Below are 27,373 nucleotides of genomic sequence, written 5' to 3'. Positions count from 1 at the left end.
GGAAAGATTGATGTGTATGGTGCCTTCCTACTTGGGAATGCGTATTTTTTTTTTACAGATCATACCATTTTTTTCACATTGTACTTAAGATATTATGTATTAGACCTGCTTTTGCCTAAATATTATTTCCCCCTCTCTACATCAGTGGAATTATTATTATTTTAGCACTTTGTGTCATTGTAATTTTATATAATACCATAATTGTTGTGCACTTCTGTGAGTTTTAAACTTGACTTCTTTGCAGAATAGGGACAAAGGGGAGACTAAAGCAAAATACACTAAGGACATCCTAAATTCTCCTTCACCCTCAAGATAATGTAATCATCCATCAGTTCTCCATAAAAATTCATTCAGCAGAGCAGGGAGAAGTCTGGCATTTCATATTTAGCTACCACTGAGAATATGCTAAAAGCTTTTTCTCAGACACACTGTCATTTCTAAAAATGTCAGGCTTACAGACATGACATGCTCCAGAAACTCACTCTAATTTGAATAATAACTAAGAGAGCCTGTCACATGCTAAGTCATTGGAACTATTTCCTACTCAGTTCTGCAGTAAAGAAAACAACAAGCTCTCCCCAAGCCTATTCTATTTTCCTTCCCACCTCCCACCAACAAAACATTGTTTTTTCTATCACACAAAAAAGTTATGAGTACTTTAGGTCTCCTATGAAACATTACTGTGTGTGTTTTATTTCAATTATTATAGGCCTCTTCTGCCTTATTCCTTAAGAGCAGCTTCTTATTAGATACATAATTTTGTGTCTCCTGAGAAAGCATGAAATTACTGTGTTAATATATGTTTTATAAAGGAAAACAAGATATCAAGGAGAGGCTATGCTAGCATTTCATGTGGGCAATCTGAAGAATCTTATGTGTGTTGCATTGACTGCCATGAAGATTTGATATTTCTTTCTTATGGATTCTGGGAAACACTGTCTTGAAGATAAGATGGCCCCTCTTTTTTTTAGGAAATGAGAACTCAATAAGGAACAATATTGATTCGAGTTCATGCATCTGGGAATTGTAAGGCTTTATGTCCTTCATTAAACATGGTCAGCAGGGGCCCAGATACTCCTGAGCTACAGGCAATTATATATGAGTGGTTTCATTTACCACAAAACAGTAGGTGGCTTACACTTTAGGAATGCTTCCTTGATATTGGATGTCAAATTCTCATTTAAATTCCTTCGGTATCTTCAGTGACTACCTAAGCAGCTTCTTCTACTCCATTGCCTGTAAACGGAGGCTGGCTCTTGGGAAAAAGTGAACTACCACAGATGGGATAGATGTTAGTGGCAGACGGTATTCATAGACCCAACAGCCATTTTCAGAAGGCACTTGGAAGGATGTTGGTGTGGCCAATGAGATATTCTAACCCCGTAGTTTGAATGTAGGGTGAGCAATGCAAAGGACTGGGGAGAGGGAAGATGCTATTTCGGGGACAGTGAGTGACAGCAACAGACCCCCTGAGGTTCAAGGTCTGGTTATATTGTGATAGTGGTGGCAGCAACAACATTAGTGCCAGACTATTATGAGGGCTGATTTTGGTGGTGATTCTGGTCATTTAGTTTATTTTAGTTTCTAACATTCATCCAAGCCTGAAAATTCATTCACCTCATGGATTCTGGAAAAGCCAATATGCATATGACACATTCATTTTCTGCTAAAAGAATGTTACAAAAGGTTCAGGCAGGTCTAATCACCTGTGGTGGTTCTTTTTTTTTTTTTTAATTTCTGATCTGTCACAGATGGATCCCTTCATTACATTAATAAAAAATGTTAGAAAAACCGAGTTAAGAAAAAAAATAAGCTCTAGTTTTTATAACTAGATTCATCAAGCTTAAAATTAAATGTTGTGGTAATCTTCAATGGCAATACAAGTTTCTAAATGGTTAATATCTATTTCTGTGCTTTTCTTATTGTTGGCCAGAAATATGCAGTTCATGTACTGGCAGACCACAATTCGATTAGTACTGTGGTAAGAAATCAAAATTTAACTCTGTCTGAATCATACTTTTAAATATTACACAAATGTGAGAGAGAGAGGAAAAGGGAGGGGGAGGAGGATAAAAGGTAAAAAGAGGAAGATACAAAGTTGAAGACTTGAATCAAAACTAGAATAGACATTGCCATAGGCACCTTAAACAAAAGAGTTTATTGGTACCCTAATGAGATTTTTGAGCCTGGATTAGTACTCATTTTGATTGTGCAATTATATTTACAAAGTTGTACCTACATCTTCCCACTGTAATCCTACTTGGATGTTCCAAAATGTATTTTGTGTTTCACTGACAATTGGCGTATGACTTTATTTCAGACAACTACTTCTTAGCCTCCCCAAATTTCCTCCCAAGTATTTCTGGGAGTCCCCAATTTGTGCCTCCCTTGTACTCATGGTCAAAATCAGAAATGATGGGATATTTTCATCAGAAGTATATTCACATGAGGAGCAAAAGATCCTTGGGAGAGAAGCTATCCCAACCACGCCTGCGCAGGTAACCAAATTTCAGATGGGCAGAACTAATGAAGCTGAGAACAGTCTTGGCTGTCACTTGCTTATGCCGAGATGATTGTCTGGTTCCTACAAAGAAAGATAACCGTATATAAAAGTTTAAAAGCTCTATTTTACTAGAAAACACAAGATATTGGGATGTAAACTACAGAGTTTTGTTCCCGTTCTAAGAGATGAGAAGGAAAGTATTCTCCCGAACTTTGCCCAACAGAATGCTGCATAATTTTGGCAACATGATGTCTTTGGTACAAAGCAGAGATGTCTACTAAGTGCAGAGTACCCTGTGGGTCTAGCAGTGTCCAAGAGAGGAGAGAAAAATGCTCGAATTAATGGTGCTCCTGCCCAAGACTGGGGAATGCCTGTGAAATAGTGTCTTAGTGGATAGGACAATAGCCAGGGTAATGAGTTTGAAATAGTGTCTTAGTGGATAGGACAATAGCCAGGGTAATGAGTTTGAGAGGTAGAAGAGAAAAAAGAAAAAGATAATTGAGACCTTCTTGGGCTGAAAAGACTTGCTTGTAAACCCATTTTAGCAACCTATCAGGATTTCGAAGATAAATAATTGGAGTGAGGAGAACTCACGGTTTTCTGTTTCAGTGCTTCCAAAACACATCTCGTGTTTCCTTTTTAAAGTCTTGTATTAGAAGAACAATTGGTTTGATTTAAAAGAAGCCTTTGAATTTCATGGAACCAACTGATACACATAGTTAACATTTCATGTACAGGGCAGAAATACTAGGGAAGCGATATCATGGAACCACCCCAAATCTGCTCTAGGAGTGAGACAGGTTTGGGTATGCCTGATGAGCTAGTGTGATGGTTTCCAGAAGGCAATATTCATGAGATATTTTGTTGTTGCTGTTGCCTTGGAAGAGAGATAGTGGAGAGGAAAGGAAGTGGAGTGGCTAGTGTTGCCTTTTCAGATATTGATTCATTTTATTATTGCTTGAGCTGTATGTTGAGAGAAGCAAAATGAAAAAGAAGCTATTATATTTGAGGGATTCTGTGAATATGGGCAGTGATAGGATCATATCTCCTTGCACAATGATAATTGTGAACCAGAGAGAAGAAGAAACAATTAATTCCCAGTAAGGACATGGTATAGAGCTCACTCTGGGATGTGCTGGGAAACCTTGGTGTGTGCTCAAAAGATCATGCCCATTTACTTATTTACGACATTAAAGTGAAAACAATACTACTAGACTATACTGTCTCTGATTTCTTATATCTTAAAATTATCAAATTCATACTTTTTTTTTTTAAGACAGAGTCTCACTCTGTTGCCCAGGCTGGAATACAGTGGCACGATCTCGGCTCACTGAAACCTCTGCCTCCTGAGTTCGAGAGATTTTCCTGCCTCAGCCTCCCGAGTAGCTGGGATGACAAGTGCCTGCCACTGCACCTGGCTAATTTTTGTATTGTTAGTAGAGATGGGGTTTCACCATCTTGGCCAGGCTGGTCTCAAACTTCTGACCTCGTGATCCACCCACCTTGGCCTCCCAAAGTGCTGGGATTACAGGCGTGAGCCACTGTGCCAGGCCCATGTTCATACATTTTAAATCTACTAGGAATAAGAGCAATCTGTGTACACTACCTGTAATCTGAGCTAGCTGCCTTCTTATAGTTAGAACATAAAACATCATATTGCTTTTAATTCACATTTTTGAAATAGCTTTGGTATGTCTTGAAAACCTGCAGTTTCAAAGTTATATGATTGTCCTCTTGCTTCCACTTTGTTGATAAGATGAAGAAAAATAAATCTGGAATAATAGAGATATTTTATATAAAGCAGATATATTGAGAGCTAAGTCTGTAAACATGGAAAAACACAGCCATTTTAGAGAATCAACAACCCAATGAAATAGCAAACATTTCACAAAGGAGAATTTTGGAGTTGGAAGCTGGGGACAGAATAAATAATTTGGCACTAAAATAGCATGTTATGTTAGAATTAGGGTACATTGTGCTAGGTACCCAATGTGAATGGAAAATAATATTTAAAATTATCCTACTGCTTTCTTTTTGGGTTACAATCAATGGATTTGAAATATGCCTCAAAGCAGAAGAGCATTGATTATCTCAGTACCTACTTGCTGTCATTCCTTTTGATCTGTTTTTTCATAAGTGTTTCTCCATGTTCACTATTAACATTTTGACTTGGACAATTCTTCACCACACAGGACTGTATGTGGCAGGTTAATTTGCATCTCTGGCCCCAGAATGCTAAAAACCAAAATAAAACCCTAGTTATTATGATGATCAAACTATTTCCTCACAGATTCCCAAATACTCCTTTGGATAAACATTTATTTCTCCCTTATTCTGAATACTCAGCCCACTTTAAGATGAAATTTATGAGTCTGCAAGTGATGCTATTTAATATTTATTGAGCACTTACTCTATGTCAACACTATGCTAAGACCTATACCGACATCATTTCATTTATTTTTCTCAGGAAACTATGAATTTCATGCTATTATTTTCTTCATCTTACAATTGGGAAAACTAAGTTTAGAGATATTAAATTGCTTAAATCCACAGAGCTGGCTGGCTAAGTGTTCTGTGTTTACATCTGATTACAGAATGTCAGAGTCTTGACCTGTAGGGTGATCTTTAAAGTGCCGTTTGTTCACGAAAAATTAGTGGGACAGATACAGGCTGAAAAGGGAAAAGCATCCAAACATTTTTTGCAGGTGTTCCTTCATTGTACATAGGCCTTGACCAAAATGTGTGCTTTTGAATATTCTGCTTGTTTGGGCTTCAGAAAACCAGGAGAAGATTCAAGTTATGAGAAAAGCTCTGTCATATTACTGATTGGGTTCAAATCCTAGCTCTTCATGATTTTAGACACATTTACTCTGACTACTTTGCTTCTGTTTTTTTCTTCTGTGAAATGAGTAAGAAGGAGTAAAGCTAGGAAACACATGTGAAGACCACAGCCCTGAGAGACAGAACACTAAATGACCAGACTTAATTGGAAGATTGTAGAATTCTCTCCATCCTCCACATTTTGCTGCTACAGCAAGACTCCATATAATTCTACATGAAAGAGCTGCAAGAGCTCTCTGAGGAGGACTTAAGAGAATCCCAAAGTAAAGAAAGAGCACTTTCTAGCTCAATTTGTTTATCTGATACCCCAAACAGATAAATACATTACAAGAAATGAAAACTACAGAAAGAATTACAAGAAAACTATCTTTCATGAATATTAATTCAAAAATATGTGACAAAATATTTTAAATCAAAACTACATATTAATGTATTTAAAAAATGCCATCACAAAGTGGCATTTATTCCAGGTATAAAAAGACATTTGAAAACTAATCAATGTCATCCACCAAATCAGAAGCCTTAAAGAATTAAATCACAACATTATATCAACTGACAAAAAACAAACTCCAACACCCATTCACGATAAAATATGTCAGCAAACTCGGAATAGAAGGGGAACTTCCTCAACTTGATAAATTACATTTATTAAAAAATTGCAGCTAATATCATTCTTAATGGTGAGAGGCAATACATTTTCTCCCCAAGATCAGGAACAGGGCAAGGACATAGACTCTCACCAGTTCTATCTGACATTGTACTGCCAGGTTCTAGCTAATGCAATAAAACATAAACAGTAAATAAGATGTGTATGTACTGGAAAGGAAGTAATAAAACTGTATTCACAGATGGATTTACACACACACACACACACTCCTGGAGCTAATAGTCAAGCATAACAAGGTTAGAGGATACAAAACCAATATGCAAAAGTTAATTTTTTCTTACATACTAGCAATGAACAATCGGAATTTGAAATTTTAAAAAATCTACAATAGTACCAAGAAATACTTAGATATAAATCAAATATATATGTATAGTTCCGGTATATAGAAAACTACAAGACATTGATGAAAGAAGTAGACTATCTAAATAAATGGAGAGATTTTCTATGTTCATGGCTAGCAAGATCTATATTGTTAAGATGTCATTTTTTCCCAACTTGAAATATATACTCAATTTAATTCCAAAGTCCCAGGACAGTAATTTTTAAATATTATCAAGCTTGTTGTAAAATGCATATGAAAAGTCAAGAGACCTAGAATGCCATATACAATATAGAAGGAGAAAAAAAACCAGAGGAAAACTCAGACTAAATGATTTCAAGACTTATTTCTCTACACATCAGTGTAAGAGAATAGGTAACCTAGAGATAGACCCACCCAAATACAGTAAACTGGATTTTGATAATGACAACTCAGCTGAGAATAGGTAATATTTTCAATAAATGATGCTGCAGCAATGGAAATCCATATGCCAAAGGGGAAAAAAGGACCTAAATGCAGACAATACACATTACACTAAAATTAACTCGAAATGAATTATTAACCCAAAGAAAATTGCAAAACTATACATCTTTTGGAAGAAAACACAGAAGAAAATACACAATCTTGGGTTGGATGATGAGTTTATAGTTATAACACCAATATCACAATCCATGAAAATAATTGGTAGGTTGAACTTCATTAAATTAAAAAGTATTTGCACTGGGAATGGCATTGTAAAGAAAATAAAAATTACAGTGAGGACTCAAAATACTTGCAAAGTACATATTTTATAAAGTACGAGTATCTAAACAGAGGGAAAAAACCCTTAGAAAACGAATAACCCGATTAAAAAATGGTAAAAAAATTTGAATTAGGCACCTCATCAAAAAATTTATACAGGTACCAAAAAAGCATGTAAAAAGATGCTCAACATCATGCCATTAGAGAATTGCAAATTGAAATCCTATTAATGTATATCTATTAGAATAGCTAAAATCCTAAATAACGGACATAACAATCGCTGGCAATTATATAGAAAAAAGAAAAAGACTGTCATTGCTTATGGGAAAGTAACATTCTGCAGTCACTTTGTAAGACAGTTACGCAGGTTTTTTTTTCCAAAGCAAAATGGTCTTATTATATGACTCTGAAATCACACTCCATAGGCATTTACTCAACTGATTTGAAGATTTATGTCCACAGAGAATACTGAATATAAGTGTTTATAGCAGCTTTATTCATAGTTACCAAATACTGGAAGTAATCGTTTAATAGGTAAGTGGATAAATAGACTGGATGTATTCATATAATGGAATGCAATTCAGGGAAAAAGGGGAATTAACTATCAAGTCATGTAAAAGCCTTGACAAATCTTAAATAAATAAGACATTAAAAGGCCACTCCGAAAGGACTACACAATATATCATTCCATTTTTATGACATCCTAGAATAGGCAAAGTTATAGGGGCAATTTTTCCTAGGAGTTTGTGGAGGAAGTGTTGAATAGAAGAACTTACAGCATTGTTTAGAGTTATGAAACTATTTTGTGTTTTATTTTGATACTTTAATGGTGGATTCATGGAACTCTACATTTATCAAAGCACATAGAAGATTACAGCACAAAAGGTAAACCTTAACATATGAAAAAACATCATTAGGATATTGGAGTATTCCAAAGTAGAATGAAAAATGTGACAAAAGAATAAAACTGTATTACCCATTTATGATATATCCTCACTGAATGGAGTGAAGAAAAATGTCTTGAGTCATTAAGTAACTGAAAATGAGTGGAGACTGACTAAAGTCAAAAGGAACTGTACATAAGCACTGTGTTTTAGCTGATAAAGTTATTTTCCATGAGGGTAGAGACTAAAAAATCTGAAAACACTATATATATACTCTCAAATTGAAGAAATAAGTAAACGGATGGTGGATAGTCAAAGCCAGGATTTTTACTGTAGTAGTGAGAATTTACAGACATGCAAGGAGAACAGGCTAGAATGATCCATGTGGTAATGGATTAGAGTTGGGTATATCAGTAGGAAAACTCATTTAGATTAACAGAGACACAGGTAGTTACAGTCAGTGATTTCAGGCTGCTATAACAAAGTGTCATAATCCAAGTAGCTTATAAACAACAGAAATTTATTTCTCACAGTTCTGGAGGGGAGGAAGTCCAAGATCAAGGCAACAGTGGATTTTGTGTCTGGTGAGGCTCACTTCCTGGTTCATGGAAGATGTCTTCTTGCTGCATTCTCACCTGGCAGAAGGGACAAGACAGGCCTCTGGGACCTTTTTAATAAGGACACTAATCCCATGCATGAGGCCTCTGCGATTATGATCTAATCACCTCACAGAGGTCCCCACCTTCTAATAACAGCACATTGATGATTAGGTTAAAACATATGAATTTTTAGGGAGCATGAATATTCAGACTATAGCAGTTAAATATAGAAATACTTATAGATATGTGTATATATGTGGGTTAGTATAAATATATTTTTCTTTTACTCTGTCATCTGGAAACACTAGGAAAAAATTCCAATAACAATGAACACATATTAGCACCCAGATTTTAGTTTCTCATAACATTCTTCAATATAAAGATCCAGAGATAATTACAGGAATGACTGATTCTAGGGTTGGGACAGGAGATATCCATGATGAGACAAGTGACAGAACTCCCAATGACCACAGTTACAATCATTTGAACAAAATAAAGTGATATTAGATTATAACCCAAAGTGTAAAATAAATTTCCTTGATTCCATAAGCAAATGAAAATAATAAATAAGGGAGAATAGAGAGATCTCCTGTGCAGACATATTCCAAATAATTTATGTAGATACTCCACCCTTAATGAGGTGTAATATAATTCCTCTCTCCTAAAACATGAACTAGGTATAGTGACTTCCTTCCAAATAGTATAAAATGGGGAATAGGGGGCATATCTATACAGAATGGAAACATAATAAACATCACTTCAGTAAGGTGAGCAAGGTTAATTATCAACAGAGTTAGATCATGTTGATAGTATGCACATAATATATATGATGTGATGTGAATAACACTTTACTTCTGGGTTCTTCCACCAAACCTGTGACCCCAGTGTAATCATGAGAAATATAGCAGATAAATTCCAGCTGAAGGGCATTCTACAAGCTACCTGACCAGTATTCTCCTAAACCCAAGGTATTCAAAGACAAGGAAAGTGTGAGGAACTGCTGAATCCAGGAGAAGCTTGAGGAGACATGGCAGCTAAATGCAATGTGATATCCTGGAAAAGGGTGTTAGATAAAAACGGTTTGGGAGGCTGAGGCAGGAGAATTGCTTGAACCTGGGAGGTGGAGGTTGCAGTGAGCCGAGATCACACCATTGCACTCCAGCCTGGGCAACAAGAGCAAAACTCCGTCACAAAAACAAAAACAAAAACAAAAACAAAAAGCCATTAAAATAGCTGGGACTCTAGTGGGTAATGATATATCAATATTGGTTCATGGATGAGATTACACTGGGATCACACAGCTCTGTGTGTGTGTGTGTGTGTGTGTGTGTATCTATCTATCTATCTATCTATCTATCTATCTATCTATCTATCTATCTATCTATCTAATATTGTCTTTCTAAAATCCAAAATATTTGGAATTCCAGAACTGATTTTTCTCCAAGGGTGTTCATCCAGTAATTGTGGAACTTTAGAATCTATTCCATAGGGTCTTGTGAGAATTAAATGAGATAATTCACATGACAGGCTTACCCTCACTACATGGCATATAATATATGTCATCTATAACAGTAATGTTATAATTGTTATTATCAGTTACATGTCCTAACATTCCATGAATCAAACAAATTCTCTTCTCTGTATCCTGAAATCCTAGGTGGTCTCAGCTATTTGGAGAAGTTGGAGGAGTTCTAGTACCCAAAACCTAGAAACATACTTTTCTAGTGAGGATTCATACCCCTAATTATATACACTTTCATTATGTGGTCATTAGAGAGACATTGGCTTGTATCCATGCATTTAAGATCTTATGTTATGGATTGTATCTGTGCAATAATGTGATTAACTGTTTGAACTGCGTTGAACAGAAAGATGTCCCAAATCTGTGGCTTATTTTTTTTTTAATTTTAAAATTTTGTAATTTTAAAATGTTTTTTTCTGGGTACATATCAGGTGTATATTTATGGAGTATATGGGATATTTTGATGGAGACATACGATCTTTTAGTTATTTTTAAATGTATAATTAAATTATTATTGACTATAGTTGTGCTACCAATTACTAGATCTTATTTATTCTTTCTATTTTTTGTACCCATTAACCATTCCCACCTCCACCCCGCTATTCTCTTCCAACTACCCCTCCCAGTCTCTGATGACTATCATTCTACTCTCTATCTCTATGAGTTCAATTGTTATAATTTTTAGTTCCTACGAATAAGCGAGAACATGCGATGCTTGGCTTTCTTTGCCTGGATTTTTTCACTTAGCATAATGACCTCCAGTTCCATTCATGTTGTTGCAAATGACAGAATCTCATTATTTTTAATAGCTGAATAGTAGCGCTCCATTGTGTATATGTACTACATTGTCTTTAATTTTTTTTTATTTTTCCATAAGTTATTGGGGTACAGGTGGTATTTGGTTACATAAGTTCTTTAGCGGAGATTTGTGAGCTCCTGGTGCCACCCATCACCCGAACAGTATCGCTGCACCATATTTGTTGTCTTTTATCCCTCGCCCCACTCCCACTTGTCACCCCAAGTCCCCAAAGTCTACTGTATCTTTTTTTTTTTTTTTTTTGAGATTGAGTCTTTCTCTGTTGCCCAGGCTGGAGTGCAGTGGCACGATCTCGGCTCACTGCAACCTCCACCTCCTGGGTTCAAGCAGTTCTCCTGCCTCAGCCTCCCGAGTACTGTATTATTCTTATGCCTTTCCGTCCCCATAGCTTAGCTCCTACATATCAGTGAGAACACAGAAGTAACTCAGGAATGGAAAACCACACTGTCTTTATCTATTCATCTGTTGATGGACACAGGATGTTTCCAAATATTGGCTATTGTGAATAGTGCTGCAATAAACGTGGGAGTGCAAATATCTCATAAATATACTTATTTCTTTCTTTTGAGTGTATCCCTAGCAGTTGGATTACTGGATTATATGGTAGCTCTAGTTTTAGTTTTTGGAGAAATCTCTAAACTGTTCTCTGTAGTGGTTGTACTAATTTACATTCCCACCAACAGCATATAAGGACTCCCTTTTGTCCACATCCTCGCCAGCATTTGTTATTGCCTGTCTTTTGGCAATAATTAACTGGGGTAGATGATATCTCATCGTAGGTTTGATTTTCATTTTTTTGATGATCAGTGATGTGGAACACCTTTTCATATGCCTGTTTGCCATTTGTATGTCTTCTTTTGAGAGATGTCTATTCAGATCTTTTGCCCATTTTAAAATTGGTTTATTAGATTTTTTTCCCTATAGAATTGCTTTAGCTCCTTATGTATTCTGGTTATTAATCCCTCGTCAGATGGATTGTTTGCAAATAATTTCTGCCATTCCGCGGGTTGCCTCTTTACTTTGTTGATTGTATCCTTTGCTGTGCATAAGCATTTTAACTTGTCGTGATACCATTTGTCCATTTTTGTTTTGGTTGCCTGAGCTTATGGGGTATTACTCAAGAATTTTTTGCTCAGTTCAATGTCCTGGAGAGTTTCTCCCATGTTTTCTTGTAGTAGTTTCATAGTTTTAGGTCTTAGATTTAAGTCTTCAATCCATTTTCATTTGATTTTTATATATGGTGAGAGATGGCAGTCTAGTTTCATTCTTCTGCATATGGATATCCAGTTTTCCCAGGACCGTTTATTAAAAAGACTGTTCTTTCTGCAATGGATGTTTTTGGCACTGTTGTCAAAGATGAGTTCACTGTACATGTATGGACTTGCTTCTGGGTTCTCTCTTCTGTTCCATTGGTCTATGTGTCTGTTTTTATGCTAGTATCATGCTGTATTGATTACCATAGCTCTGCAGTATAATTTGAAGTCAGATAATCTGGGTCCTCCAATTTTGTCCTTTTTGCTCAGTATAGCTTTGTCTATTTTGTGTGGCTTAATTTCTACCTCATAAATTGTGGTTTCTTCAAGATTTTAATGGGCTTTGAAGCATGATTATTCTCAATCTGTGAAGAATCAGCCATGTTATTGTCATGAGGGCTTTACAGCTCCTGTTTTTAATGATATAATTGTGCACTAAGAACTTTTCTTTCCTAAAAGAGTTACAAGAGAACAGAAAGTGGCATGAATCCATCTCTATATCATCACCTTGTTCTGGCGGCGATCCAGGGGGCACCACATTTATTTTCATTTAGAGATAACCAAACACAATGAGGACATACACACTGTTGTCCTTTTCTTGGGGGGACCTGACTCAGATACTTCCTTTTTTTCCTGTTTGTAAGCCATGGTGTTCAGGAGAACTTGATACTGACCCAACACTCACAGTTATGGTTCATTGCCAAGAGTGGCCTGACTAGGGGACATATTTTCCACATGTTTTTGACTGAACCTGACAGTCCTGGTGCATGTGATTCTTCCTGCTCTGAAAACAAAATTCCTTTATTATGACTCTCTTTTCTTTCTTCCCTTGTGTCGATTGCCTTTCCACTATTTTCACTGGTCTTACTATCTTTTCCCTGTTGTTAAGTCACATTTTGACTTTAGAAGTTTCTCCATTTGGGAGACAGCCATTGCTGTGTGATGGAAGCAAACACTCCAAAGCCAGCTTAGATCATTATTTGTTTTTAGAGAGGAAGTCTTCAAAGGCATGAATGTTACTGTCGACTTTGTTCCTTAAGACTGGTAAATTAGAGATCTACTTTGCCATTTTTAAACCTGTATTCTTCATATCATTTCAAATGAACCGTTCCGGTTGTATTGGCCATGTGTGTCTATTACAAGCTTCAGCTTGTATTGGCTGTGTGTGTGTGTATTATTGCGAATATAGAAGTCATGTGTCTTGCAGACAAATACCATGGCCATGTCTGAAATGAGTTTGACTGTGTGTAATTGCAATAGTTTCAGCCAGTTGTATGTGGAAACAGAGGAAGAGGCAACTACATGATTTAGTCTCAGTTCAATACCCTTAGCTCTCCCATGTGACTTCATGTCTTTTAAGTCCCGCTCCATTTGAGAGTTGGGAGCATGAAATTCTGCTCAATAGAACTTTAACATAAAGCTTTGACCTCTGTTACAAGGTATTTGTGTTGTGTGTGAATGTGGGATCTCAAAGTAGGAGAAAGAAGAACTGGGAAGGCACGTGGGCCTGAGGTGGGTAATGGTGGCATTACTAGGAGGAAAGGATGAGATGAGGAAAGGAAATCTGGGGACTATAAATGCATTACTGCTTATTTTATAGCACTGCATGGATCTTCACCTCTCCTGAAATCATCTTGTCATCTGGCAAAATTTCTCCCTTCACACTTCCAGTTTAAAAAGGAAAAGAAAAGCAAAAAATAAAGTTGCTATAAGCCATCTCTAAAATCCATTTCTAAAAGTGCAGGTTATTTATTTTAAAGAAAGAAGATGGGAGTTACATTTATAAGTGGATAGGAAGTCTTAAATGTATCAGAACTGTACTGATAATTAAACTTGAGTGTAGCTTTCAGTGTGTGACTTGTAATCATCGTTACTTTTGGTACATCTGGAGCTACTTCAGTGATTTGGTATAACTATTCACTATTTTCTTTCTGCTCCCTTTCAAGTAAAAAGAGGATTCTTCCCCCCTCAGACCTTAGCTTCCTCTACAAACAAGACTACACATGAAAGAGGATTTCACTAACAGAAAGAGCTGTTGTCACTGCTACAATTGCATAAATAGAAAAAACATATTAGTTTATGCAGATAATTCACATCAAAGTGAACTTTAAGCTCAGGAATTATTAGAATCAATGCTATTGCTCTTTTAATTTTCCAGATAAATCCTGATACCTATTATACTACATTAATTATCTTTATTCAACTTTAGCATTTCCTGTCAAAAGATTTTAGCTCTGAATTTTAAAAAACAACTTATACCAAACCTTACAATAAACTAAATTTGGTGATTTGAAAACAATGAAATGTTGCTGTGATGGACAGATTGCTTTATAGGAAGAGAAAATTTGGCCAATGCAAGAGAGAGGTTCTGTGAGCATTTGTTTGGAAGCTAAGCATCTGTTTAGTTGGTTTATTTTTCTTCTTTTTAGATCTACCAAAAAGTGACCCATCTTTATAAATGAAGGTTCCAAGGGAACTCTTAAAAGATCCACATTTCTGCCCATTTGTCCTACAAACAGAATTATTTTAAAAAGCAGAATATCTTATAACATAATTACTAAAAATCTGTATACTGATATTTCAAAAATTTTATTGGTTTTAAGACAGGATTCAAAATGGACTTCCAAAAGCAATTTTCGGTTCCAATTATTCTGAAAAGTAGGGATGCCAATATTACCCCCTTTGCTGCCACCTGTTGTTTCATCAAAGAAATGACTCACTTGTAATATTTTTTTCCTTTAACATAAATTACTCATCAAAATTGTTATTTCCAGTATTAAAATCAGATTATCTTCAGGATATATATATATATTTTTTACAGAGAATCTTTTTGTCTCTAACAGTTGGAGAGACAGGTTTTCAAGTAGTCACACATGATATCCAGAGATTTAGATTCTCCCTTTGGCATATGCAGTAGACATTTGAAAAGGTTGAAAAGACAAAAACAAAGAAAGCCAATGATTCCTAAACAAGCACATGACAACCTGAAAGGGCTTTGTAAACTAAGCTTCATAATGTAAAAGCACTTAGCTTAATAACAACACTCTTAGCCCTGGAAGTAAAATTAAAAATAAAAACTCCCCATACCCGCACTCCTATACCCTCCAATTATTGTATATCAGGTATTAAAACTGATAAAAAATGGAAATATAGAGATGAATATAACATGGTCCTTTTAAAATTATTTATTTATTTGTTTGTTTGTTTTTTGAAACATGGTCTTGCTATGTTGTCCAGGGTGATCTCAAAATCCTGGACTCAAGTGATCCTCCTGCCATGGCCTCCCAAAGTGTTGGGATTACAGGCTTGAGCCACCACACCTTGGCCAGGTCCCTGTCTTTGAGCAATTCAGAATTTAAAAGAAAAGACAAATTATGTTGAGAGAAGAAAGTCCCTTGTTCATGTTGAAACTGGATGTACTGGTGATTAATTAGGAAATCAAGATAGGAGACTGATAGTAATTCTGCTATCATAAAAACATCAGTTAAAAGGACAATATTGGTGATAGAAATGGAGAAGAGACTATAAATGAGACAACTAAAAGGCTGAGATTTGGTGACTAAAAGAGTTGAGAGAAAAGAGATTATTCCAAGTTCAGAGTGAGGGAGATTGGAAAGAATTGTTGGTTAGCAGGAAAAAATTGTTCTTTAGCTGTATTTCATTTACCAGAAGACCTGTACAACTACTGCAGCTATCTAAAATATAACCCATTCCCTCATCACCCAAAATAGATAAACCACGATAATAAACAAATAGGAATTATATGGCAAACAGTTGAGTAGCTCCAAAACAAACATATCTTACATTAAGCTCTTATGTTCTATCCATGTTAGATTATTTTTGTGTCTTGCCAAGATATTATCTATTTTTATTTTAGAAACAATTTTAACTTTAATCCATAGTAGATTAGGATGAACGAGAATGTCAGCAATTTCTGGAGGCAAACAGGCAGGTAGCTGTAAGAGTAATGGCTGACAATCTAACTTTCTAAGTATTTTAAAGTTAATTTGTTTGTTTGTTTTTTTATTTTGTTTTTTTAAATTTCACCTGACCCTATTTCATTCACCTTGGCCTTAGACTAATGTTTCAAACCAGGAAAGCTCAGTTTCTGAATGTCCTGACATGAGGTGGCCCATGATCTCCTGGGAAGGGTGCTGGGTCCACTCTGCTTCTGGTGCCGGATACTGGTGCACTGAATGACAGCCAACTACGCATTAACTACAGCAGCAATGAAAATAATGTAAATGCTTGTGTGGCACTAAGTTGGTGACAAACACTGTTCTAAGTGCATTATGTACTTATTTAATCTTCCCCATCACCCTGTGAGGTGAATGCTCTCAGTACACTGGCTTTACAGATAAGGGATGGGACATGGAGACCACACAGGTAAGAGGTGGATCTAAGATGCAAATCCAGCAGGTCTGGGGCCAGAGTCTGTGTTCTTGCACACATACACTACAGTTTCTCAGTGATGAACACCAGGGAAGAGTCTTTCCGAAGTAAATCAGGTTAGTAATTTCTAAGCAATTCAGTTTGCAAGGTATAGACAAATATTTAAAGCTAAAGTCATTAGGTCAAAGCTGGTATTTTCTTTCAAACCACAGTTTCATTTTATGGTAGAAATGGTGTATACCATGCATTACTTTCTCACAGCCGATATTACAGGTAGGTACAGTAATTTAGTGAATTAACCTGTTTCTTAGTAAATGGATTATATATTCATAAAATGTTACTATGTGTTATTCTCATCAAGTTACTGTCTCATTATTATCAGAGTTAATAAGGCACTTTATCAAGTACCCTCTACCCCACCATTTCTGATTAACCTCTGTTACATGGCTCAAGATGGATTTGTCAAATACATTTTTATTACTATTTTCTTAACTTTTATTTTAGGTTCAGAGGTACAAGGGCAGGTTTGATACACAGGCAAACTTCTGTCATGGGAGTTTGTCGTGCAGATTATTTCATCATCCATGTATTAAGCCTAGTACTCATACACTGTAAGTTACTCTTAAGGAAAGGTGATTTGGAAAGTGTCATCTAGCCTTCTTTTGTAATTTTATTTCTGGAGATTGTAAAAATTTTCTCTTTCTCTTTGCATGTCTGGAATGTTAACATGCAATGTCAAGGGGTGTGTGTGTGTGTATGTGTGTGTGTGTTTGTGTCCATTGATACGGCCCAGGGCACATTGTCTCTTTTGATCTGAAGGCTCAACAAATTACGGTAGCTTCCTCCTCTTTTTTAATTTTAACTTTTGTCTAATGATTCATTTCCTATCTGTAGTCTGGCAGGTCTTTTGAGGACACCTATTATATTCTCCTTAGATCTTCCAGATCTGTTCACCTGCCTCATGTTCTTTTACCCATAAATTCCAGCTCTGTAGAACTTCACTTTTTGTTGCAACTTTTTTTCTCTTAATCTTTGAAAACCCTAAATGGCTTATTAACATACATCATTCTCTCTTTTCTTTCATTTTAAAAATTTAATTTCTTAAATAGTAGAAATATATTTGTTAGCTCTAGAAAGTCTTTTTGGAACTGTAATTGTCTCTTTGAAGAACCTCATGTTTTGCTTAAAGATTTTGTTCATCTCTTCTATTACTTTTATTTATTTATTATTATTATTGTTATTATTATTATTGAGACACTATTATTGAGAGAGTATTATTATTATTATTATTATTGAGACACTATTATTGAGACAGTATTATTATTATTGGCTCTGTCACCCAGGCTGGTATGATCTCAGCTCACTGCAAACTCTGCCTTCCAGGCTCAGGTGATCCTTCCACCTCAGCCTCCTGAGTAGCTGGGGATACAGGTGCAGGCCGCCACGCCCAGCCAATTTTTGTATTTTCAGTAGAGATGAAGTTTCACCATTTTGCCCAGGCTGATCTGTAACTCCTGGGCTCAAGTGATCCTCCCGCCTCAGCCTTGCAAAGTGCTGGGTATTCATTCTATTTCAATGGAAGCTACCTGTTTTTGCTTTTGCAACTTGATTTTCTTTCCTTATATGAATCAATACCTTAGATAAGTTATATTTGGCTGTCGTTGATGATGATTTGTAGATATTATTCCTCTTAATGTTGTGAGTCATGCTTTTGACTTCTTTCCATGTAGGGAGAATGTGGTTGTTTCTTCCAGGAATAGAAATGATTGCCCTCTGCTGGCACTAGGATTGAACTGCCTAAGCCTCTTGGGGTATGCTTGCTGCAGTCTTTTCCCTCCCAACTGCTGGAGTGGGAACTCTTCCACTCAGCAGCATATAATCTGCCCCCACCACCCCAGTTTAGTGCTGTCTGTGGGTTTTGGGCTACTCAAAGACGGTAGGCAGCAAGTGGTCAAGAACGTCCTGTTTTGGGACTCCAAAGAATTCCGCTAGCATGTCTTTTTTTGGTTGGTAGGCTATTAATTATTGCCTCAATTTCAGAGCCTGTTGTTGGCCTATTCAGGGATTCAACTTCTTTCTGGTTTAGTCTTGGGAGGGTGTATGTGTCCAGGAACTTATCAATTTCTTCTAGATTTTCTAGTTTATTTGCATAGAGGTGTTTATAGTATTCTCTGATGGTAGTTTGTATTTCTGTGGGATCGGTGGTGATATCCCCTTTATCATTTTTTATTGCATCTATTTGATTCTTCTCTCTTTTCTTCTTTATTAGTCTTGCTAGTGGTCTATCAATTTTGTTTATCTTTTCAAAAAACCATCTCCCGGATTCACTGATTTTTTTGAAGGGATTTGTGTCTCTACCTCCTTCAGTTCTGCTCTGATTTTAGTTATTTCTTGCCTTCTGCTAGCTGTTGAATGTGTTTGCTTTTGCTTCTCTAGTTCTTTTAATTGTGATGTTAGGGTGTCAATTTTAGGTTTTTCCTGCTTTCTCTTGTGGCCATTTAGTGCTGTAAATTTCCCTCTACACACTGCTTTGAATGTGTCCCAGAGATTCTGGTATGTTTTGTCTTTGTTCTCATTGGTTTCGAAGAACATCTTTATTTCTGCCTTCATTTCATTATGTACCCAGTAGTCATTCAGGAGCAGGTTGTTCAGTTTCCATGTAGTTGAGCAGTTTTGAGTGAGTTTCTTAATCCTGAGTTCTAGTTTGATTGCACTGTGGTCTGAGAGACAGTTTGCTATAATTTCTGTTATTTTACATTTGCTGAGGAGTGCTTTACTTCCAACTATGTGGTCAATTTTGGAATAAGTGTGATGTGGTGCTGAGAAGAAGGTATATTCTGTTAATTTGGGGTGGAGAGTTCTGTAGATGTCTATTAGGTCCACTTGGTGCAGAGCTGAGTTCAATTCCTGGATATCCTTGTTAACTTTCTGTCTGTTGATCTGTCTAATGTTGACAGTGGGGTGTTAAAGTCTCCCATTATTATTGTGTGGGAGTCTAAGTCTCTTTGTACGTCTCTAAGGACTTGCTTTATGAATCTGGGTGCTCCTGTATTGGGTGCATATATGTTTAGGATAGTTAGCTCTTCTTGTTGAATGGATCCCTTTACCATTATGTAATGGTCTTCTTTGTCTCTTTTCATCTTTGTTGGTTTAAAGTCTGTTTTATCAGAGACTAGGATTGCAACCCCTCCTTTTTTTCCTTTCCAGTTGCTTGGTAGACCTTCCTCCATCCCTTTATTTTGAGCTTATGTGTGTCTCTGCACGTGAGATGGGTCTCCTGAATACAGCACACTGATGGATCTTGACTCTTTATCCAATTTGCCAGTCTGTGTCTTTTAATTGGAGCATTTAGCTCATTTACATTTAAGGTTAATATTGTTATGTGTGAATTTGATCCTTTCACTATGATGTTAGCTAGTTATTTTGCTGTTTAGTTGATGCAGTTTCTTCCTAGTGTTGATGGTCTTTACAATTTGGCATGTTTTTGCAGTGGCTGGTACCGGTTGCTCCTTTCCATGATTAGTGCTTCCTTCAGGAGCTCTTGTAGGGCAGGCCTGGTGGTGACAAAATCTCTCAGCATTTGCTTGTCTGTAAAGGATTTTATTTCTCCTTCACTTATGAAGCTTAGTTTGGCTGGATATGAAATCGTGAGTGAACTCCCATTCACAATTGCTTCAAAGAGAATAAAATACCTAGGAATCCAACTTACAAGGGATGTGAAGGACCTCTTCAAGGAGAACTGCCAACCACAGCTCAACGAAATAAAAGAGGACACAAACAAATGGAACATTCCATGCTCATGGATAGGAAGAATCAATATCATCAAAATGGCCACACTGCCCAAGGTAATTTATAGATTCAATGCCATCCCTATCAAGCTACCAATGACTTTCTTCACAGAATTGGAAAAAACTACTTTAAAGTATATATGCAGCCAAAAAAGGGCCTGCATTGCCAAGACAATCCTAAGCCAAAAGAACAAAGCTGGAGGTATCAGGCTACCTGACTTCAAACTATACTGCAAGGCTATAGTAACCAAAATAGCATGCTACTGGTACCAAAACAGAGGTATAGACCAATGGAACAGAACAGAGGCCTCAGAAATAATGTCACACATCTACAACAATCTGATCTTTGACAAACCTGACAAAAACAAGAAATGGGGAAAGGATTCCCTATTTAATAAGTGGTGCTGGGAAAACTGGCTAGCCATATGTAGAAAGCTGAAACTGGATCCCTTCCTTACACCTTATACAAAAATTAATTCAAGATAGATTAAAGACTTAAACGTAAGACCTACAACCATAAAAACCCTAGAAGAAAACCTAGGCAATACCATTCAGGACATAGGCATGGGCAAGGACTTCATGTCTAAAATACCAAAAGCAATGGCAACAAAAGCCAAAATTGACAAATGGGATCTAATTAAACTAAAGAGCTTCTGGACAGCAAAAGAAACTACCATCAGAGTGAACAGGCAACCTACAGAATGGGAGAATAATTTTGCAATCTACTCATCTGACAAAGGGCTAATATCCAGAATCTACAAAGAACACAAACAAATTTACAAGAAAAAACAAACAACCCCATCAAAAAGTGGGCAAAGGATATGAACAGACACTTCTCAAAAGAAGACATTTATGCAGCCAAAAAACACACGAAAAAATGCTCATCATCACTGGCCATCAGAGAAATGTAAATCAAAACTGCAATGAGATACCATGTCACACCAGTTAGAATGGTGACCATTAAAAAGTCAGGAAACAACAGGTGCTGGAGACGATGTGGAGAAACAGGAACACTTTTACACTGTTGCTGGGACTGTAAACTAGTTCAACCATTGTGGAAGACAGTGTGGCGATTCCTCAAGAATCTAGAACTAGAAATACCATTTGACCCAGCCATCCCATTACTGGGTATATACCCAAAGGATTATAAATCATGCTGCTATAAAGACACATGCACACGTATGTTTATTGCAGCACTATTCACAATAGCAAAGACTTGGAACCAACCCAAATGTCCAACAATGATAGACTGGATTAAGAAAATGTGGCATATATACACCATGGAATACTATGCAGCCATAAAAAAGGATAAGTTCATGTCCTTTGTAGGGATATGGATGAAGCTGGAAACCATCATTCTCAGCAAACTATTGCAAGGACAAAAAACCAAACACCGCATGTTCTCACTCATAGGTGGGAATTGAACAATAAGAACACTTGGACACAGGAAGGGGAACATCACACACCAGGGCCTGTCATGGGGTGGGGGAGGGGGAAGGGATAGCATTAGGAGATATACCTAATGTAAATGATGAGTTAATGGGTGCAGCACACCAACATGGCACATGTATACATATGTAACAAACCTGCACGTTGTGCACATGTACCCTAGAACTTAAAGTATAATAAAATGAATAAATAAATAAATAAATAAAAAGAATTCTGCTAGGATGTCACAGTGGAATCCTAGAGAAATAACTGAAAAAGAAAAGATGCCAATTGCAAAAAAAAGTTTTGACATTCAGATTCTGTCTTGAATAAAGATAATTTGCAAAGTTCAGCAAGAATTCTTAACTATAACATCTGTTGATAACTCCAAGTTATATAGATTTCACAAATGTATAAAATACATAAAATTATCATTTAACTGTGCTTCAAACAATTCAACTCTGCAACTTGAAGTAAAATTTTTGTTTCCCGATGTGCAGAAATAAACCTGGAAAGTTCTTTGAAAAGAGAAGATTTGGCATTGAGCTTTAAAGTAATTTTGAAGGAATATTTATAATTTTAGTTATTGCTAGGCATCGTTCAGGAGATCTAGACTAAATGCACCCCATCTATCCGCCACTTATAGTCCCAGAACAAGTCATTTAACCTCAACATGACTTAATATTTCTCCTCTAAAATATATTCAATATAAACAGGGTATTGGATAGTTAACTAAATTCACTCAGGAGCTACATACCTTACTCTTGCAATGCAAAACAGTTTAAAAAGTTTTTTTGCCTCCACTTAATCAAAAATCACAAGATTTTATGGACCTTTGGAGTTTTGTTTTTTGAGTAGTGAAAGTCTGGGATGCTAAAGTGGTGAATACCAAGAGTCCATGCTATAATGCTGGTCCATTTTAAATGTTCCGTCTGTGAGTGTACATGTATGTGATGCTAAGCATGGGACCTTAATAAAAATTACTATCAGGTCAATATTGAGCCAAGAAAACATCACAGAAATCCCATAGAAGAGAAACTCAAATTTAGGAAAATCCACTTCAAGCCTGCTCTTTTAAAATACTTTATGGAAGATACTAGGGAGGAACAGAAGCTAGAGTAAGATTTAAATAAATGATAGATTGATAGCTCTAATGCTAGAATTTTTTTTACCAGATATTTCTTTTTCCTTAAAGTTCTCTTTCTATTAGCGGTTTCTATCTGCTTTTGAGTGATTTATTGGAACTACTTTAATTTCCCCCAGCTGTCACAGCTGAGTGAACTAACAGGCCTTTGCGAGGTTAACCACATCCCATTACAATTATTGCTTTTGTATCCAATTAGAGCACCTAGGTCTAGCATGGATATTGGCATAAATTAAAGTAGGTGACAATCATGCACTTAAAAACAGGAGAGATGTGTGTGTGTTTGTGTGTGTGTGTCTGTGTGTGTGTGTGTTTGGAAATGGGTGGGGTAAAAACTTGCACCCTTATTGAAAATCTTCGAAGAGATTTAGAAAACAATATACTTTTTTTGTTACTCACCTTTTTAAACAAATATATTGATTTTTCACAATTTAATCTGTGGTGAATAAATATTGCTATAAAGCCTCCTGATCTTAATAGTTCTAGCCACAGTAGATATTTTCTTCTCAGTAGGGCTATTGGGAAATATGGCTTTGTCAGGTTTTTTCTTCCAATTATATGCTATGGCACATACAGAGAAGATGAAACTTGGCCTCTGACCTCTGCAGTTTTACTACGGGTTGTTTTTCTCATTTCTGCATTGCTGACTTTTGAAATAGAGGCAATGATTTCCTTTGTGACAATCAATATTCTTAAAAAATCAATTTCGTTAATGCCTTTTCATTATTATATTCACCAGCAAAAGACAGTTTATTGCAACTAATCATTTAGAATTGAAGAGACTTTTGTATTCTCTCTACCTTGCTTACACACACCTTCACACATACAATTTTATTCCCAAGACGTTACATCTTTGTTTCCTAACAACTTTATTTTATTCTGAAATAAACTCAGGTAATTGGATCAGGATATTTCTCAGCAGGGCTAAATTTGTTTCTAAATATTGCCAGCTCACTTCCAAATTTTCAATAGGTTGTTGCCACATCTATGCTGAAAACAAAGACAGACTTGGTATTTAATAGAATATTTCTTCGTGTGTGTGTGTGTTTCCCATATCACCAACTCATTTCTTTACCTTGGGATTCTTTCACTCCATGTATACCACCAACTAATCAGCAATTGTGTGCTAACATACTTCTTTCAGCCCTCCTATAGCATACAAAATACGGTAAATATTTCTTGGTAAATGCATAAGTTGTGTGTTGCATGTTGATTCTAGACAGTATTGATTTATATTGAAGTCAGTCTCTTGCTTTATTTACCTTTTCCTTTGACTCAGTCAGCACAGCCTCATGACAATCAGCTGAACAGTGAAAGTTCTCTTTATCTGTTAGTTTGTTTACACAGGACTAAAATACTATTTTGACTAGTTGTTTTGTCATAGTTAAATGATGTAAGTTTTAGTGGGAATTTAATTTGGGGCAGTAGCATTGAATAAAGAAATTCACTGTTGTGATAAAGACAAAATATTTTAAAAAGAAATATTCAGATCTATATGGTTTGCTATAATAATTAAGACACAAGACAATAGCATTTTCTTGAAACTCACAAAAAAATGTAATTATCATCTTGCAGTAGAGGCAGTACATGGCATTTCAGTAGAAGACCTGGCATTGCAGTTCAGGCCTGTATCCCACTCCCTGCTCTGTCATAAGTTTGTGTGATTTTACTATTTTTTTAAAAAAGAAAAACTGTTTTACTTTTCTTTTGTAAGATAAATTTAAAGAAAATCTACTTTATCAAGTCCCTCTATTTTACATATTGACTCAAGTACATCCTTTATGACTAATAATTTGAAATAAAAATGATTTTTTTAATCTGGGGAGGAGGTAAAGGAACTAATTATGAAACATATATTAAAGTGAATTGATCCAGTGAGCCACTGAATTTGAGGTGATGTTTCTATTTCACTCTGCACTACCTAGACAATATGCTATCAGGAGCCAGTAAGGAGTAGAGAGAGGGCCCTCCTTCTCTTGGCTGGAGAGGCTGCACCTGAACTGATCTTTTTATATAATCAGATAAAACTCTGTTCTTCTCACGGACTCCAAAGTCTTCCATTGTTGGACACATAGTTTTCCAAGCCAACTCTTGCAGCATTGAATTCCAGAATAATTGGAGTTCAATTCTCTTTTCATTCAGAAGGATGAACAACATGTATAGTGGACAGGATAACAAAGAGAGGACAGAATTCTTCCACTCGGAGACTCATTATGTGTCCACCAGTGCCTGGGTCCAACTCGTTCTTTGTGGCTGATAGAAGAAATGAGAGGCCTTGATCTTTTGTTGGAAGAGATGGAATCATGAACTATGATTAGGGAATAAAATGAGTAATTGATACCAAAATAGTCTGTTCACCTTATTTCTTAATGTTTGCTATATGATAGACATAATGGTGGTAAGGAAAATACGAAAGAGTCCTTGTTTTTGCTAAGGGAAATTGGGGAGGGTGATATAGAGAAGTGAAAAAGCAACTAGAATGCTAAGAGCCCCAGGACAACTACCAATTGCTATAGTTGTTTTAAAGTCTCTCACAAACTTGCCCCAATCCAGGTTAAAAACAATCACATCCCCCAGTGTTGAAAGCCAGCTACTCTAAATCTTCTTCCTTCCTTAACATTTACTGTGTAATTTGTATGTGCTGGGCGGTGTGATCAATAACCAAATTTTGCCCCTGTATAAGGGAAGTGCTATCACAAGTGTACAGAAGAGAAAATCAAGGCTTGGGGTGGTTGCAATCACACAGTTGGAGGCCTCTGAGCCAGGATTTGAAACCAAGTAGTCTGGCTCCTGAGCTCTTAGTCACTGAATGAAATTGCATGGTGTGTGTGTGGTTGGGAAATAACACTCCTTCTTACATGTTTGTGAGGGCGCGTGACTTTGAATCTTCACTCGGACATCTTGTGCTGTACATGTCATGGGAGCTCACAATTATGCATTTATTTTAGAGCTATCTTTAGCTGCAGGGCATTTCAAGGTGCCAGTTACTTAAATTCCCTTTTTCTACCAGAGTAACAGAGCGCATTTAATCTGACAGTATTCTAAAGGGAAAGCCTGGCAACTAAGGGCTCCTCTCCCATGATCACTCAGGGTCAGAATTAGACTGGATTAAATACCGACGGATATCTTGCGAATCGGAGGGGTAGAGTGCCATCTCCAATTGCCATATTTGGCTTACATTCCAAACTGAGATGGCAAATTTTATGGATTCCGTTGTATGCTTTACCATACCAAACATGGCGGCTCTTCTCCCTGATCTTCCCTGTTTATTATTCCCCGGAGTTATTACAAAGAGCAGGTTGAAATACCCTTATAATTCCCTGGGCTAATAAAGAAGCACCAGCACTAAAGTATTTCCATTGGCCGCATGATCTCCCTGGAGAAACATAGCACTTCTAGTCTTGCTCCAATGCCACTTTATGTTCCCATTCTACATTTCCTTTCTTGAATGGAAGAGAAGAATGAATGTTAAACAAGAAGGGGGTCAGAGAGAGGAAGAGTTGCATACAAATACAAGGACAGGGATGAAAGGAAAGGGAGGAGACAGGGAATATACCTCCTGAAGAGACACTGAGCCATGCTGCTATGGCATAAACCTCCAGTTAGGTAAACATATTAAAGTGCACTTATATCCACAATTTCTTTCTTAAAAGGGGGAAGCAAGAGACGTTTGGAAAAGGAGAATAGTCAAGAAGATGAAAATAATGACTAATGCTGTTCTTGTTACCTGTTTGCCAGTCTCACTCAAATGAGGATGACTATTTAGAGTAATATTGAATTATAGAAAGCTTTATGTGATTATAAGCCCGAGAAAGAAGCACCCAAACGTACATGTAAAAGGTGGGCTAATGAGAGGCAAAGGGAAGGAAAGACGAAGGAGAGAAGGAAAATAAGGAAATGCCAGTTATTAGTTTAGAATACCCGAATACCAGTCTTCTTCTTCTAAAATATTTAATTGTGAAAATAACTTTATTCTTCTCTTAGAAATTTGAAAACAATACATTTTGCATTATGTTATAAATCAGAAATGGGAACACTTTATTATTGTTTATCAATTTTGTAGAGGAGAAAAAAATTGGGATCATAGCAATAAAAAAATGCTTGCTTTATTTGCTTTTGAAGATAAAACATTAATTTATACACTTAAAAATTAATCATTAGGACATTAAACACTATGAAGTGAAAATACCAGATTTAACTTATTCTATCTTTAAATTAATTACAGACAACCACAGTTGCTAACAGTATGAGTTCTGCAGTTATACAGAACTAAGTCCATTAGCTGTGTGACCCATGGCCAAATGTTTTCCTTCTCTGTGCCTGCATTTCTTCATCTGTAAACTGGAATAATGATAGCAACTACTTCAGAGGACTATGTGAGTATTAAATGAGGTAATCCTTGTGATGAGTTTCTCAGAATGCCTTGCATATTATAAATTCTTAACATGTGTTGGCTTCATCATTATTTTGTTATT

At 36.3% G+C, this 27,373-nt stretch overlaps 1 long non-coding RNA gene across 2 annotated transcripts in view; it reads left to right on the top strand.

Moving 5' to 3' along the window:
* LOC129524340 (uncharacterized) overlaps positions 1–27,373 on the top strand; it is a 136,940-nt gene that overhangs the window by 100,162 nt on the left and 9,405 nt on the right. For both annotated transcript variants that reach the window (XR_010134961.1, XR_010134960.1), the window contains exon 2: positions 27,124–27,274. This is a non-coding gene — a long non-coding RNA (uncharacterized lncRNA). The remainder of the gene's footprint in view (positions 1–27,123; positions 27,275–27,373) is intronic.

The sequence above is a fragment of the Gorilla gorilla genome, chromosome 7 (genome assembly GCF_029281585.2).
Source record: "Gorilla gorilla gorilla isolate KB3781 chromosome 7, NHGRI_mGorGor1-v2.1_pri, whole genome shotgun sequence".
Lineage (NCBI taxonomy): Eukaryota > Metazoa > Chordata > Mammalia > Primates > Hominidae > Gorilla > Gorilla gorilla.
The sequence above is the reverse complement of the archived record's forward strand: the minus strand, read 5'-3'. Positions and strand labels throughout refer to the sequence as shown.